The sequence below is a fragment of the Arachis hypogaea genome, chromosome 3, assembly GCF_003086295.3.
Source record: "Arachis hypogaea cultivar Tifrunner chromosome 3, arahy.Tifrunner.gnm2.J5K5, whole genome shotgun sequence".
Lineage (NCBI taxonomy): Eukaryota > Viridiplantae > Streptophyta > Magnoliopsida > Fabales > Fabaceae > Arachis > Arachis hypogaea.
Window position 1 is genome coordinate 114,542,610 of NC_092038.1, and position 10,629 is coordinate 114,553,238.

At 37.8% G+C, this 10,629-nt stretch overlaps 1 non-coding gene across 1 annotated transcript; it reads left to right on the forward strand.

Annotated features, from left to right (window-relative positions):
- Positions 1–870: 870 nt before the first annotated feature.
- LOC112794044 (small nucleolar RNA R71) lies at positions 871–978 on the forward strand. Its single transcript, XR_003198726.1, has one exon. It is a non-coding gene; the product is annotated as a small nucleolar RNA R71 (small nucleolar RNA).
- Positions 979–10,629: the final 9,651 nt, after the last annotated feature.

A 10,629-nucleotide genomic window follows, 5' to 3' on the forward strand; every position in this document is an offset into this window, starting at 1 on the left:
TTCCTCTGGTTCCTCAATAGGAAACTTATTATTGGTCAGTGGACATCCATTGAGGTCTTCCTCACTGGGAATCACTGCCTTTTCACTCTCTCCAGGTTCGGCCATTTTGGTTATAGTTATGGCCTTGCACTCTCTTTTGGGATTCTCTTCTGTATTGCTTGGGAGAGTACTAGGAGGAGTTTCAGTAACTCTTTTACTCAGCTGACCCACTTGTGCCTCCAAATTTCTGATGGAGGACCTTGTTTCATTCATGAAATTGAGAGTGGTCTTAGATAGATCAGAGACTATGTTTGCTAAGCCAGAAAAGCTCTGCTCAGAATTCTCTCTCTTTTGCTGAGAAGATGATGGAAAAGGTTTGCTATTGCCAAACTTATTTCTCCTACCATTATTGTTGTTGAAGCCTTGTTGAGGCTTCTGTTGATCCTTTCATAAGAAATTTGGATGATTCGTCCATAAAGGATTATAGGTGTTTCCATAGGATTCTCCCATGTAATTCACCTCTTCCATTGTAGGATTCTCAGGGTCATAAGCTTTTCCTTCAGAGGAGGCTTCTTTAGCACTGCTTGATGCATCTTGCAATCCAGTCAGACTCTGAGAAATCATACTGACTTGTTGAGTCAATATTTTGTTCTGAGCCAATATGGCATTCAGAGAATCAATCTCAAGAACTCCCTTCTTCTGAGTCATCCCATTATTCACAGGATTTCTTTCAGAAGTGTATATGAACTGGTTATTTGCAACCATTTCAATGAGTTCCTAGGCTTCTGCAGGTGTTTTTAGATGAAGAGATCTACCAGCAGAATGGTCCAATGACATCTTGGATAACTCAGACAGACCATCATAGAATATACATATGATGTTCCATTCGGGAAGCATGTCAGAAGGACACCTTTTGGTTAATTGCTTGTATCTTTCCCAAGCTTCATAGAGGGATTCATCTTCCTTCTGTTTGAAGGTTTGGACGTCCACTCTAAGCTTGCTCAGCTTTTGAGGTGGAAAGAATTTGGTCAAGAAAGCGTTGACCAACTTGTCCCAAGAGTCCAGGCTTTCTCTAGGTTGTGAGTCCAACCATGTTCTAGCTCTGTGTCTTATAGCAAAGGGGAAAACCATAAGTCTGTAGACCTCTGAATCAACCCTATTGGTCTTAACAGTATCACAGATCTGCGAGAATTCAGCTAAGAACTGATGAGGATCTTTCGATGGAAGTCTATGAAACTTGCAATTCTGCTAAATTAGAGAAACTAATTGAGGCTTAAGCTCAAAGTTTTTTGCTCCAATGGCAGGAATTGAGATGCTTCTTTTATAGAAGTTGGAAGTTAGTGCAGCATAGTCACCATACATCTTCCTTGCATCTCTAGCATTGTTGTTGGGTTTGGCTGCCATGTCTGCTTCTTTTTCGAAATTCTCTGTAAGGTCCTCTCCGGAGTATTGTGCTTTAGGTTCTCTTAGCTTCTTCTTCAGAGTCCTTTCAGGTTCAGGATCAGCTTCAAAAAGAATATTTTTATCCCTGTTTCTGCTCATATGAAAAAGAAGAGAACAAAAGGGAGTAGTGGAATCCTCTATGTCACAGTATAGAGATTCTTTGATGTGTCAGAAGAAAAGAAGAATAGAGGAATGAGGTAGAGAGAGAATAAGAAGAATTCAAACACAGAGGGAGAGAGAGAGTAAAAAAATTAAAAACTAAACCAATTAGTTAATTGAAAAGATTTTTGAAAAAGTGGTTAGTGATTTTCAAAAATTGGAAGTAGTGGTTAGGTGATTTTGAAAAAGATAAGAAATAGTAATTAGTTGAAAAAGATTTGAAAATAATTTTGAAAAGATAAGAAGTTAGAAAAAAAGATTTTGAAATCAAAATTTAAAAAGATATAATTGAAAAAGATTTGATTTTAAAAAGATATGATTGAAAAAGATTTGATTATTAAAATTGATGACTTGACTAACAAGAAATTAAAAGACATGATTCTAAAATTCAAAGGTTGAACCTTTCTTAACAAGAAAGTAACAAACTTGCAATTTTTTTAATCAAAACATTAATTGTTAGCAAGGATTTTTGAAAATGTGGAAAGATAAGATTTAAAAATTATGATTTAAAACATGAAAAGTTGAAAAATATTTGAATTGGAAATGAAATTACCTCCCTTGTGTCATCCTGGCGTTTAACGCCAGCCAGGGCGTTAAACACCAGGAATCTTTCCTTACTGGGCGTTTTTCCAAATGCCCAGAATGCTGCCCATTCTGGCGTTTAACGCCCAGAATGGTACCTTTACTGGCGTTAAATGCCCAGAATGGTACCTTTACTGGCGTTAAACGCCCAGAATAGTACCTTTACTGGCGTTAAACGCCTAGCACTACAAGAAAAATACCCATTCAGCCACACTTTTTTTAAGCTACATTTGAAAAGCGTAGCCTACGTTTTTCTCAATGTTGCCTTTTTTTTAGAGAAAAGGAAACACAATTCTGGCATCATTTAAAAAGCGTAGCCTTAAGTATTATAGAAATCACTTATAAAGCGTAGCTGTATGTTAATATCTATGGATTCATTTTTTGTATCAAAAAGAGCGCCTTTTACGCGTAGCCTATTTGTTAAGTTTTGGGTGCGCTTCAAACGTGATGCCTAATGAGCGCTTTTTCTCAATTTTTCCTGATCGAACTCACAACACTTAGTGAAATTTCTGTTCCCTCCAAAGCTCATTATCCCCTTTCTGAAACTCACAACACTTAGTGAATCACATCACCTTTATCCCATTTCTGGAACCACATGAATCACAATGCCTTTGTTCTCTCCAAAGCTCATCACTCATCATTGTGAAGAGCCCTCTCTGAAACCCTCTCTGAAATTTTTGTTATCAAATGCCTTTATCCCCTTTCTGAAACCCTCTCATTATCGCGAAGAACCACACGCAGCACTCACTATCGCCACATCGCCACATCGTCGCACACTCACCACTCACTGCTCACTATCACCACTGACCGTCGCTCCTCTTCGTCCTCCTGCACTGAGCTGCGCCGCTCTCAGCATCGTCATCTCTGCGCTTCTCATCATCCTTCCCCTTTCAGTTCGATTGTCTTCATTGTAACCTTCACATTTGCCATTCTTGGTTTCTTACCATCGCTGGTGACTGTCGCCACCCAGTAACCACTCACCGCCAGTCACCGTCGCTGTTGATCATCGCTGTTCCTGCACTGACCATCGCTCTTCTTCACCGTTCTTTTCATCATCGTCTTCTCTGTGCTCACATCGTTGAGTATGTATGTATTGATTTCTATTTGGTTCTGCAATTTCAGAGGTTTAGGGTTTCGATTTTAGGGGTTTTAATTTGGGGGTTTTAATATATGAAATATGGGTTTGTGAATTGTGATTTGATAAAATGCATGTTATTGCTGATGACGATGCGTAGTTTAACAGATTAGTGAGCATTGTTAGATTAGTGATTTTTTATGTTTATCCTACCTGCTGATAAAGAATAGAATAGTGTCCTTACAGTGAAATGTGAAAATAAAGAACATGCTTCTCTTTTTGTGTTCTGCATTTTTTTGTGTTAAAGCAAAATATTTTACCTGTAGTTTGTTCAAGTTCTCACACAGCTTGCTTTTTGACAATTTAACAGCACTTGTTTCCTGCATTATCAGATTTTCCCTGAATCATTTTTTTTCTAATTTGATTTCTTACTCTTAGTAGATCCAAATATAGTTTTTAAATTTGACTTTATGATAATAGAGAATAGAATTATGCAAATTGCAAAAAAAAAGAAATAAAAAGTTAACAATAAATAAATAAGTAAAATAAAAAGTTTGCATGTAATATATAAATTGTGAAATCAATTTGTTTGGTTTCTGGGTGCCTGTAACTTGGTTTCTGGGTTATCAATGAGATACAAAATAATGAAACAAGTTCATGAAAATTAACTAAGAAAAAGGAGTGATAACAAAGTTGAGTTTGCAATGCACTCCCTTATAGGCTATTAGCCTTTGTGGTAAAAATGTTTCAAACTTGCAATGCAATAAAAAATTGTGATCACACTTTTTACAACTCCGCAGAACTAACCAGCAAGTACACTGGGTTGTCCAAGTAATACCTTACGTAAGTAAGTGTCGATCCCACGAAGATTGACGGCTTGAAACAAGCTGTGGTTATTTTTTAAATCTCAGTCAGGCGGATTCAAATGGTTATGAGGTTTTGATAATTAAAAGATAAATAAAACGAAAAATAACATAGGGATACTTATGTAATTCATTGGTAGGAATTTCAGATAAGTGTTTGGAGATGCTTTGTTGCTTCTAAACCTCTGCTTTCCTATTGTCTTCATCCAATCATGCGTCCTCCCTTCTATGACAAGCTGTATGATCCTCTCAGTGAAAATGGTTTGGCTACGGTTCCTGTACGGCTAATCAACTATCGAATTTTTTGTCTCGGATGAAAAATACCAGGCATAGCTACCGTAGGGCTAATCATATGTCGGTTCTCACTTGTGTCGGAATAGGATCCCTTGATCCTTTTGCACACTGTCACTGTGCCTCACAGTCGTGAATTTGAAGCTCGTCACAGTCATCCCGTCTTAGACCCTACTCGGAATACCACAGACAAAGTTTAGACTTTTCGGATCTCAGTAATGCTGCCAATTGTTTCTAGCCTATACCACAAAGGTTCTGATCTCAGATTCGGATGCTCTAATGTCAGGAGAGACGATGCGAATCACGGATCAGAGACCCAAGAGAATATACTCTGGCTATCATCCAATGACTACGTTGAACATAATGTAGACCGCTTGTGGTTCTCAGGCACACGGATCTTGGCTAAGCGAGTAATGAAGATAGTGGGTGATTGTCACGGGTCATGCCTTCATTCTGACTTAACTGAATTACGTACGAGAGTATATCTTGGAGAAGAAGTAGGCATGAATTGAAAGAAAAATGATAATACTTGCATTAGTTCATGAAGAACAGCAGAGCTCCTCACCTTAATCTTTGAGGTGTAGAAACTCCACCGTAGAAAATACATAAGAGAAGAAGGTCTAGGCATGGCCGAATGGCCAGCCTCCCAAATGTGCAAAATGATCTCAAGTGATCAAAAATCTCCTGATACAATAGTCAAAAGTGCTATTTATACTAGGCTAGTAACCTAGGTTTACAGAAAATGAGTAGATAGTGCAGAAATCCACTTTCGGGGCCCACTTGGTGTGTGTTTGGGCTGAGCTTTGAAGCTTTCACGTGCATAGGCCATCCTTGGAGTTAAACGCCAGCTTGGATGCCAGTTTGGGCGTTTAACTCCAGTTCTGGTGCCAGTTCTGGCGTTTTATGCCAGAAAATGGTCTCTGGTGGGCGTTTGGATGCCAGTTTGGGCCATCAAATCTTGGGAAAAGTATGGACTATTATACATTGCTGGAAAGCCCAAGATGTCTACTTTCCAACGTAATTTAGAGTGCGCCAATTGGGCTTCTGTAGCTCCAGAGAATCCACTTTGAGTGCAGGAGGGTCAGAATCCAACAACATCTGCAGTCTTTTCTCAGCATTTGAATCAGATTTTTGCTCAGGTCCCTCAATTTCAGCCAGAAAATACCTGAAATCACAGAAAAATACACAAACTCATAGTAAAGTCCAAAAATGTGATTTTTGCATAAAAACTAATAAAAATATACAAAAAAATAACTAAAACATACTAGAAACTACCTAAAAATAATGCCAAAAAGTGTATAAATTATCCGCTCATCAGACACTAAAGCTTCACCTTCAACAATCAATGATATTTTTACTGAAGGGGGTGGATTTTAATTTATAGCGGCAGTCAGCTGGTGCATTTAGATCTTCTACCAAAGTAAAGCCATTTTTCCTGAAAATGAGTAATCATTAATAACTACATTATATATTTAATCTGAAAGTGCTTGAAGAATAAAAGAGTCTAATTATACTCAAAAGTTAACTTATGAATCACATAAATTCCATTAAAATTGAAAATCTCAATTACTATTTTAGCATTGTAAACACTTTGAAATAGAAAAAAACTAGCTACTTTACTTAAAATTCACAATGAGAAAAAAGAAATGGTCCAATTTTGAAATGCACGGAAAGAGGAACAACATAACTCTTAACAAACCAAGTCCTTTTTTTCTAACAACCATGAGGCATGACAAAGATCATAGAAAATTAAAGAAAAAGACTGTAAGAACCCGTGTTTTTATGTAAAACCATTTTAATAAAATAATTTTAGTGCCCGGAATAGATTCAAAATTTAGAAGTTTTAATTTGAAAATAAAAATATGAAATTTGATTTCAGTGAATTTTTCTGAGTTAGAAAATGTACCTTTTTGAAAAGATTTTTGTAAAAATGCGTACTGGAGTTTAAGCTGGCAGTACCGACTCTAGACTGTCCAGTACCGCGTATTTTGGAAAATAATATTTATAAAATTGATTTGTCGTTTAGAAAGAACAAAAATAATTTTAGAATCGAAAATCGAAAACTAATCTTAAAGGTTTTGGCCCAAAGTGGGCCAAACAGACCAAAAACGCTAACCTGTTGGACTGGGCCCAAACGCTAAAGGTTTTGAGCTCACTTTTCAGCCCTAAGAGAGAGAGGGCCGCGGTTTTTAGAGAGGAGAAGAAGAAGAGAGAGTGCACTTGTCACCTCCACCTTCCGGAAGCCATAACTTTTGATCCGGAGCTCCAATTGACAAGCCGTTTGTGGCCACGCGAAGCTCTCATCAAGCTCTATGTTTCTATTCAAAAGAAATCTGGTAAGAAATCGCTGTCCACTCTCCAGTTTTGTGCCCTAAGTTCTGTGCGTTTTTGGGTTATGATTTTGAGTATATTTTGTGATTTTGCCTGTTTAGGTGATCTCTAGTACCGGATAATTGATGGATTTTATCCCTAACCTCGTTGGGTAAGGTAATGAACCTCTTTATCCTTGTGATTTGGTATAGTATGAGATTTAGTTGTTGATGTATGATTATGTTGTATATATGAAGCTTGTTTTTGGAGTTGGTGGTGGCTTTTGATTTGGCTTTGATGGTTTGGAGCTTGGTGGAAGCTTGATTGGAATCAAGTTTGGTGTTTGAGCATATTGGGAATCGGCGAAGGTATGATTTCTATTTCCTTTATGTAATATATAATGTTCATGGACACTTAGGCTAGTGGCCCATAGGATAGGATTGAATTGGATGTATGGTTGTTTGAATTAATATTGTGGTGTATGCATGTTGATAGGGATTGAAGAAATTGTATATATTGAAGTGAGATTGATGTTAATTGATGATTGATAATGAATATTGTGGTTAATGAGGATTATTGGAAATTATTGGTGTTAATGAAATGTTATGATGTGAGTTGATGTTGATGAGAGTGTATGTTGATAATGAATGCTAAAATTGACGTTATTTGATGATTATTGTTGAAGGATGGGAGTTTTATGAGGATTTGTAGTGATTGTTGATGTTGATGATGGTTGGTGATGATTATGAGTGTTTATGATGGTTTTGGACGTTGATGATTATTTTGATTATTGGTTATTATGGTTCATGCTGAAATTAAGTGAGTAAGGTAGTTTGATGATTTGAATGGAATGGATGATGATAATGGAATAAAGGAATTGGTACTTGTAGCATTGATTAATGTTGAGAATTTGAATGGTGGTATTAAGGGAATGGCATGAGATAAAAGGTTGGACTTTTGAAGGTTGAATGGTTTAGAAGGTTGTGTAATTGAGAAAATGGTTGAGGTAGTGTTTGTATGAATTTGGGCTGTTTTGGGTATGGTTGAAATGTGATTGAATTGGTTTTTGGATTGAGGTTTGGTTAAAAGTTGAGTTTCTGAGATTTGGATAAAAATGGATTTTTGGTGATATTTGTCTGATCATAACTTTTGCTTCAGTTTTCAAAATTTGTTGAATTTGGATTAGAATTAAAGATTATTGAAAACCCTTCAATTTGATATAAAGTTTACAAAATTTGAGATTTTGGAGATGAAGTTATGATCATTCAAAGTTGGAGTTGAAAAACTGAAATTCTACAAGGTTGCATAATTTCAGGATTTTCTGATATGTGCGGATGCACAGCCTTGTACGCACGCACAACTCTGTGAAAATCATGATCTATGCGGACGCACAGATCTGTGCACACACACACGCAGAGTCATGCATTCTGCTTGCAGCGCTATCACAGCTTGTGCGCGCACACATCAAGGAGAAACTACAACATGTGACCTGTGCGCACGCACACGTTGGGAAGGCCAGTCTGTTGGGGGCGCTAGCACACCTTGTGTGAGAACACAGACCTTATAAAATTTTGTACCTGTGCGTACGCACACCCCTGTGTGTACGCACACTTTGAAAACCTTCTTGGGCGTGCGCACGCACACCCCTGTGCGTACGCACACGCCCTGTTTCACAAAATTAAGTTTTGTTTTTAACTATTTCACCTTCCCAACAAGGTTGTAAGCTTCTATAACACTATTTTAAGACTCTTGGGCTTATCTTTGAGCATTGAAACATGGGAGAAGATCTTAAGAGAGTTTATTTGGGTTTTTAATTAAAAGTTTAGCGAACGGAGGCTTATATTTCTGGATTGAGGATGAGTTTGGTTGAGAGAGAAGGAAGAGTGGTGAACTTGATTATTGTGGACAACAAATTGAGAAAGTGATTAACTGAGGAATTCAGAATGGAGAATCATGAATTGATGATGGTTGTGATGAGTCGAGGACTCGAAGAGAAATGATGATCTTGTTGAGAGTGTGCCAGGCACTATATCCTTGGGTTAAGTATGATCAGAACTTAAAGACGAATGATGATCTTGTTGAATGAGAAAAGTGTGCCAGGCATTATATCCTTGGGTTAAGTATGATTGTGTGCAGGGTATTATGTCCATGGGAATGAATTATAATTGGTCATCTTTTCTACTGCAAGAGTGTGCCAGACACTATATCCTTGGGTTAAGCATGTGAGTGTGCCCGGTACTATATCCATGGGTGAATAGGGTGTGCCCGGCACCATATCCATGGGTTAATAGAGTGTGTCCAGCACTATATTTGTGAGTGCGGCAGAAAAGCTACATCCAAAAAGATGTGTCGGGTTGGCATTTATAGACCGACAAGTGATATCACGAGCCAAATAGGATAGACATTCATCATACGCATCTTCTATATGCTTGCTTGCTTTGCTTACTTGAGCTTGCCTAATTGTATAACATGCCTAATTGCTTCTTGAACTATTTGCTGTATATGAATATTATCTGTGTTTTATTTGCTTGCATTAATTGTGTTTGACTGGTGCTTAGGAGGTTAGGTAGGCAATGGCGATGGGATCGCACGGAGGTTAGGTTGGCAAAGGCTGAGGGATACATCAGTGTGATTAGTATTAGTTAGAACTCCCCTAAGTCAGATAGCCCGGTTTATGGTTTAAGTTCTTTATTTATTTATATCATTAAGCTTGAATACCCGTATGCAATGTGAAGTTCTAGGATTGCCTTCGGCGTCCCGGGACCTTACATCTTACATCATTGGGCACTGTTACCATACTGAGAACCTCCGATTCTTATTCCATACTTTGTTGTTGTTTTTCAGATGCAGGTCGTAATCTACTCCGGTGAGATTGCGGATATGGTGACAGATCGGAGTTTGGATCGTCCCTTGTTTATTTTTATTTACTTATCGTCATAGTTTCCTCTCACCTTTTGTATATTTATCTTTATGGCCTTAGAGGCTTACTTGAGAGATAGGATGTATAAGCTGTTTTAATTCTAAAACTCTATATAACTCTATTTGTAACTAGTCGGCTTAAACTTTGCAAGTTGCGGCTAGTTTCCTATGTTTATATTACTATATCTATAAATTTGTTCTATTCTCTTGCACCTATACCTTGTATCCTGTGCGTTTTAGTTACCTGTGAGAACACTTCACGTATGTAATTCCGCATTATGCGACTTTGAGCTTTAATCCGTCATCAGGCTTCTAGAATACATTATTTTTTTCAATATCTATATATGTATAAGTCTTAGAACTATCGTAACCTCTGATTAATCTTTGCTTTATGGCTAGAGGTAAAGTTTAGGGTAACTGGGGTGTTACAAAGACGGTGCAACCCTTTTGAATCCCTATAACGCCACCGTATGTGGAGCAGGAGAATTGGAAGAATAACTGGAATTAGGATTGGAATTTGAGCTTAGACTTGACGCGAGTGTAATCGTCCAACTACCGAGAATTCCATACAAAATTTGTAGTATGTTCCCTGAAAGCATTCCTAGCTATGAGAATGAGTAAATTAATTGATTTTATTTATTAGATTATTGTTCATACCCTGGGTCGAGCTGTCCGACCCGGGATGTTCTACTGACAAGTCGACCGACCTTTTCAGGTCAGGACAATCCGACCTCTTCTCAAAGAGTTCGGTCAAATCACCAGGAAAGCCCAAAAAAGGCACAAACGGAGGACCACGCCCCAAATCCTAAGGCAGCCCAAGCCTACAGAGAGAAGGGCGGTTCCTTTGAAGATAAGATGACCTCACTTGAAGATAAGATAAAGATAAGATAACTAACTTATCTTATCTAAGAAGGTCACTCTATGCCATTATAAATACACTGGAGCACCCAGGTATAACACATACTCTGATTCTACTAAAAACCTGCTTAAAACCCTTGCTAACTTAAG